Consider the following 7,500-nt stretch of genomic DNA (forward strand, 5'->3'; position numbering starts at 1 on the left):
GTCTTTGACATAAAATACGGGGCCCTTTAGAAATTTTATATGAAGTTTTTTTGGAATCTGATCAAATAAAGGAGACGAACGTGGGAGGGGGGGTGAATTTGTTTGATAATCTTAGAGGAAAACTTTCTAGCGCCTGGAAGTTGCTAGAGAAATTTAGCTAGCTCCCAGACTGCTATGAGGATTAATTATGACAAGAAAACTCGAGCACGCTCGTTTGAGCCTGGGGAATTAGTTTTCGTGTTGGGTACTGATTCGGATAACTTCCTTGAACCAAGGTATAAGGGGCCTTGGAAGGTGTTGAGGAAGTTATCCGATCTTAATTATGAAATAGAAGCTCCCGGGACCAAACGAAAGTGTCGAATTTTTCACATTAACAGACTGAAACCTTATGTCTCTAGTAGATCTGATCCTTTGGAAACAGGGTATGAATCGGTTTCTTTGGTGGCAGAGGTGCTTCCTGATGGTCTGAGGAAATAATTAATCAAGTACCTTCAGATGCTCTATCCAAGAATGTGCAATGTTTGGATGGGTTAGATGAGCATTTGAAGCATCTTGATCTAAATTCAAAGAAGGGAAATGGAATGGCATTTAATTTTCATTCTTTTTCAGATTTGGTTAGAGATCCTCCCGGATTGACTAGCTTTTAATTGAACATGATGTGGTAGTAGGAGGGGCTTCACCAATTAAACAAAGTCCTTATAGACTAAACCCAATCCCACTAAAATGGATATAGTCAATAAGGAAATAGAATATATCTGAAACATGATTTTAATACAACCTTCTGTTAGTCCTTGGAGCTCCCCTATAGTATTGGTGAAGAAATCCGATGGACAGTATCGGATGTGTGTGGACTATCGTAAAGTTAATACACACACTAAAAATTATTCCTTTCCTCTTCCTAGATAGACCACATTGGTTCAGCAAAGTATATTACAAAGTTGGATTTGCTCAAGGGCTACTGGCAAGTTCCTTTGTCGGATCGAGCAAGAGAAATTTCAGCATTTGTCACCCCATTCGGTTTGTATGAATGCAAGGTCATGCCTTTTGGGATGAGGAATGCTGCTTGTACTTTTCAAAGATTAATGGACCGTGTGGTCTGTGGATTAGAAGGTACCGAGATCTACATAGATGATCTTGTTGTTCATAGTAATGATTGGAAAACTCATTTACTCAGGTTGGGTAAAGTTTTTGAAGCTCTCCGTGCTGCGGGCTTAGTCATTAACCTCGCTAAATGCGAATTTGGTAAGGCCACAGTTGTGTATCTGGGTCATGAGGGTTGGTCTGGTCATATAGCCCCGAAACAGGCTAATGTCGAGGCTATAACTAATCTAAAGATCGTGCATGTCCGAGAAGTTCGAAGGGTGCTTGGTATGATGGGCTACTATAGAAGGGTCATTAGGAACTTTTCTGACATTGCTCGCCCTTTGAATGATCTTTTGCTAAAGAATAAAAAATTTATTTGGACTAGCGAGTGTGAAGAGGCATTCATTAAAATTAAGACTATTCTTATGTCTAAACCTATTTTGATTTCTCCGAATTTTCAAGCTCCCTCTATAATTGCTGTTGACGCTAGCGATGTAGGCATTGGAGGCGTTCTCTTTCAAAAGGGCGAGGACGAGGAGGTGTACCCAATATCCTACTACAGCAAAAAGTTGTTAACGGCAGAGCGTAAGTATTCAACTATTGAGAAAGAGGCTCTCGCCCTGATCCGTACCATATCTCATTTTAAACCTACTAACTAATCTTTCTTTTCCAGTTGAGTATGGGACGGATCATAATCCGTTAGTGTTTATTGAACGGATGAAGGGGTTCTAACCAAAGGATTTTGTACGTTTGGGCCTTGCCAACTGCAAGAGGCTCAACTTGGTAATTAATGAAACCCATATTAAAGGATCTGATAATAAGATCCCGACACCTTGTCTAGGATGTAAAGTGTTTATTTTTGTTGGTCTCTCCCGCCTCTTTCTTTTCGCCCTGCTCTTTTCTCTTTGTGTTCATTTAGAGTGAAAGCAAGTGCTAACTTTATGGTTTGTTCCGACGTTGTTCGGTTGTTTCGTTTATTTATGATGGAATGTTTTTTTTTTTTTGCCAGTGTTTGTTTTTAGTTTAAGTATTAGTTGTAAGAAATATTCTATATCAGTCATAGTTTCTTATTAGCTGATAGGTAGGTCTTTGTGCCATTTGTTATGACTTTAATTTTTAGCAAGAACTTTTGGAATTTCAGAACTTTATCATTTTCTGTGATTTAGTACATTTTGTTCTTGGCTTTAGAATTATACTCGATTAATTTTTTTTTTATTTCCAGGCTTTGTATTTAATTAGACTGTTTATATATTGGTATGTTTGAGGTATATTTAATGCCGACCTTTTTATTTCAGAATGTGTAATGCACAATTGTGTGTGCTTTATTAGATAATTCTATGCATGTTTACATTAAGGTTATCTTTACTTTTAAGATGGATGCTATTTTAAGATTTAATTGATTCTTTAGGTTGTATAAAAAAATTTTACTCTATTTGATAAATTTTTTTTTGTAGGGGGAGAAAGGTATTAGATTAAAGTAAATTCATTATAATTTAATTATGAGTTGTTAATATTTTTCCAACCTTTTGATCTTTTTCTAGTTTTAAGTTTATTAATAAGCTAGCGTCGTTTTTCGTATATTTAAGCTTTTCTTAGTTTGATGAATTCTGTAAGGGAGTCATATGACTTCGCAGTTTTGCTTTGTTTACCACCTTCTCCCCCGGTATTAGTGAACCACTGAAGTGCCTTATTAACGATCGTTGTTTTTCTCTCCTATGAGCTGTGTCGACTCGAGTGGAAGGCTTGATCGTAAGGGTGGTGATTCGTGATAGGGTTAGTGCGAGTTCCTCCTCACAGCCTGACGCTTTGCCACTTAATCTTTGGTCACTTCTGCAGTTTTGTACGGAGATTTGGAGATTTGGATCACGGCTTCTTTAATCCTTCGCTGCCTTGTGTGTGGTCGCTGGTGTTTGTCACCCGCGGCATTCATCAGCCACGCCCCTTCCCTCGTTCGTCGGTAGGATTCCGAATGAGTTGGCCCGTATCTACTGGGAACGGTGCAGTTTGTGGCGTGCGAGATCCGTTGACGTCCCGGATTCTCCGAGGCTACCACCCTTAGTATTCCCGTGTTATTTTGGATTGCCTGCAGGCATTGCAGCTTGACCCAGTTGACCTGCTCCTCGGCGTCAGTGAGTTCTTGGAACTCGTGGAGACAAGTAGGGCGGCTTTCTACAGGTATGAGATATTTTTGTAACTATTAAGACGATCGTGGATCGCTGGGTACCTGCAGATTTGCACGCCCCTGGTTGCAGTACGGTCTTCTGGATCTGGTATGACCTGAGAAGATGATTCTCTAAGCCTCTTGTGATTATTACTTTGCATCAATTTGTAAGATTATTTTTTCGTAATTCATTGTTTATTTACTTAAGTTCAGTTTAGCATTTAAGTTAGTTTGTCTGTGTTAGGTAGGAATAATATTAAGTTTCCCATTTATTTTCTCTTGCTTCCTTCTACCTAACTTAGTTTATTAGGTTAGATTTTCTGGCCAGTAATTTGACAGGTACCTGCCTGAAGTGTTACATTTAAAATTTCCTATTTCTTATCTTAGGGTTTAATTTAGCTGTAGGTGATCTTTTAAAGATCTTAAGGTTGGTTTTCCCTTGCTTTATACATTCATTTATTTTGGTTATTATCGTTACCAACCATTACCTTTTTGTTGTGTGTTTGTAAATAAATATTGTAACTTTTGTTGAGGTGTTTGTTCTTTTGTTCCTAAGTTGCTGTGTTACATTTTTACTGACCGCAAATTCTGAGTAGAGACAAGAACCCTTGAAATTTTTGATGAAAGGAAATGTTCCTGAATTCTTCAAGGCCTTTGAGAGGGTGTCTGCTCGGTTGTCTCTGGTGGCCAAGACAACCGAGCAAAATTGAAATAAAAAAAGAACAATTCAAAATAATAGATTATGTCAAAAATCCTGACCATCTAACTACCCTCGAGTCTTTATACATTAAGAAACTTGTTCCTTCACTCAATAGCAATACCTCCTCAGCAACTCTATACCTGGCATAGTTGACGTCGTCTTCGTCAACTATTTTTTAGTCATTCCATCTATTCTCTACATTATGGACGGTTGGTGTTTGGGTTGTTCTCTCTCTGTTTACCTTTGTTTGTTTTTACTTTGATTTTTAATTTTTAAGACTATTTTAATATTTGTGAGTTCCTTTTTTATCATTGAATGTTATTTATGTGTCTCTTTGCTCTTTTACAGACTGATGATGCACAGAAGTTTTATGTGCGAAACGTTTCGTTGGAAATAAACTTGATTCCTTTTAATCGTTGTATCATGGACACCTTCTGAAGCTCCTATATATTTATTTAACTGAGCCTTTATATATATATATATATATATATATATATATTTGTGTGTGTGTGTGTGTATGTCTGTCTGTGTGTGCGTGTGCGTGTGCGGATTGGAACTCATCCCGAATTTTGTTCAAGAGCAGCTGTCGAAACAAATGTCAGATGGTATAATCTTTACTGATAAAACATCAAGATAATAGGCTCAACCTTTCCAGTGTAGCCTGGGACTCGGGCATATAGACATCTTCCTTAAGGCAACGATGAAGCGGATTAAGGCAATTAATAGAACTGAAAGGGCATATCTCCCACTATATATTTCGCTATTTGATAAGGGTGGAAGTTAGTCCCCTGAAATATAGTGCTTAGCTTGAGACATATCCTGTTTTAACAGAAGAGATTCCAAAATACGTTAGTTAGATTAAGAAAATGGGAGGATATCATAATCACAAAATCTTACAATGAAAGGAAAATATTTTTCTTAGATAATGTGACTTACATCATTCAAGTTCATGAACTTCTAAACGACACGGAGACCTATGATAAATTAATGAAAGGTCCCACTACAAACATCGCTGCCCAATTTAATAAATCAGTCAGAACCATAGGGGGTTAATAAGAAGAACGTAGAATTTCTAGTCATTCAAGATAAGCAACCCCTCTCCCCCCTATGTTTATGGCCTCCCCAAAATACATAAAGATGGGATTCCTGTACGCCCCATAATATCTAGCAGGGGCTCTTTCATGTATAAAATATCCAAATTGCTTGCAGACCTGTTATCACCCTTTCTAGGAAGATTCTCATCCTCCCACGTTGAACATGCAGAGGATTTTATACATAGATTTAGTTTAGATATCCCCGCAAATAACATCAAATTGCTCAGCCTTGATATTGAATCATTATTTACCAAAGTTCCGATCGCTGACGTGTTGTCCTTTCTAAAGAGGAAGTTACAACCATATGAAGAACATTTTCCTCTTGGTATTGGCAAAGCAATAAAATTAATCAACCTTTGTGTAACTAACAACGTGTTTTCTTTCAATGGTAATTTTTACAAACAAAAATTTGGTTGTAGCATGGGCAGTCCCCTATCCCCTCTTCTAGTTAACCTATACATGGTATTAATATTTTTAAACAGAAATTTTTTCGACTATCAAACCCTCAACATGATCTGACTTAGATACTGGGCTGATAGCTGGGTAGATTTCAGTGAATTTTTCAATCAACTAAATTCGCTAGTTCCGACCATAAAATTTAAAACAGAATGGGAAAATGACGGAAAATTGCCGTTCCAAGACGAACTAATCATAAGAGAACAGAATAGATATGCGTTCACAGTATACAGGAAACCCACTTTCGCTGTTTCATATATTCATTTCTTAAGTTACCACGATGTATCCGTAAAGATCATGGTCGAGTGCAACCTATTTCTCAAGGGGCTGAGAATATGTTCAAGTGGGTACATAGATAAAGAATTCAATACGATCGCCAACACCTAACGCAACTGCTCAGAATAGACAAATAGATTTCAACAATAAAATAAAACTTCCATGCGATGAAAACATCCAAAAAACCACAGAACCCATTCAGGTCTAATAATACTTTCATTTTCCGTTAATCCAAATCCATCGGGAGTTCGCTCATTAACGTATACTTGAATAAAAGAGGAAAAGAAGCCGGGGTTTACAAGATACCGTGTAGCAATTGTAATGAGATTTACGTTGGGGAAACTGGTAGATCCGTTTCGTAGAGATTAGCAGAGCAGAAAATATCAGCGCGATATGCATCAGAGAATTCGGGGATTTACCTATATATTAGGGACAAAGTCCATACTATTAACTGGAGTGAGACAAAGCTGGTTTTCAAAAGTAGCTAGCCGTACAATAGGAAAATGCTGGAATCTGCTATCATCAGTCAAACCAACAATATGAACCTGTCGGGAGGTCCTTGGAAAGACAATGACATCGACGAACTAAGCAGGTGTCCAAGAACATCCGACCACCGGACGAGTCGCCAGACGAGAGTTAATGAGGCCAGAAATCACCAGGGGATATTCTAATTCCATCCTTCCTGGGTCACCAGTGGAGACTTACTGCCACACCTACATATACTTGTATATACACTTTTGTAAGATATCCTATGTCTATATTTTACCAGTGAACAGGAACACAGAGGGAAGTGCTCGAAATATATGGTTGCAAAGTTAAAATAGCGTTTTATTCGTCTTTTATCTTCATATTATACTGTTGCATTACAGTAAAGAGACAATTCATAATATATATATATATATATATATATATATATATATATATACTATATATTAATATATATGTATATGTGTGTATATATATACATATATATATATAAATAATATATATAATATATATAAATATATATATATATATATATCTCCACTCAGTTTTGGTATTGTGACCTCCACAGGTCATTGATATTTAAAAATGTTCCCTGCTGAAGAAGCAGATTGTACACATAACATTGGTCATTTGTACGTTTTGTCTGGGAGGGAGTGGTTGAGGCGGGGGGGGGGGGGGGGGGGGGGGGGGGGGGGGGGGTGAGGGTCGAGTTGGGGACGGGTGTTTGTTCCTTTATTCCTCATGGTGACGAATGTCTTCAAGAAAATGCTCTGCATCTGTGGACGTCACTCAATCTCGCATTGTTGCATTCTAAACCTCCATTCGCCGATCAGCCAATCACTTGCGGAAAGTGTTACATAAAAGCTTTTAGACTAATAGTTTGTCAGGAAATCTTTAGAAAGAATTTCTTTCTACAAATAAATTTACTAATGCATTAAAAAATGCAAAATTTCTGCCTGCTTTATTTATTATAATTTTTAAGGATATATAAACACACCTTAATGTGCATGGGTGTAGGTGGTTAGATTAAAGACACTGAACATGGTTTGCTCTCACATGTACATCATCAAACACAAGGAAAACTAGACGTTATAATTTACGTGAAACCATCATATCAGTTTCATTTCACTAAGACCCTTCACCCTTCTTGCTTAGTGATCTCTTGAGGGAATATGACGAGTCCTGGTTTCTCCTGATTGCATCCTTTGATCTTTACTTAATCTTCAAGAATGAGCGCTGAGTAG

This window comes from Macrobrachium nipponense, chromosome 4 (assembly GCF_015104395.2).
Source record: "Macrobrachium nipponense isolate FS-2020 chromosome 4, ASM1510439v2, whole genome shotgun sequence".
Classification (NCBI taxonomy): domain Eukaryota; kingdom Metazoa; phylum Arthropoda; class Malacostraca; order Decapoda; family Palaemonidae; genus Macrobrachium; species Macrobrachium nipponense.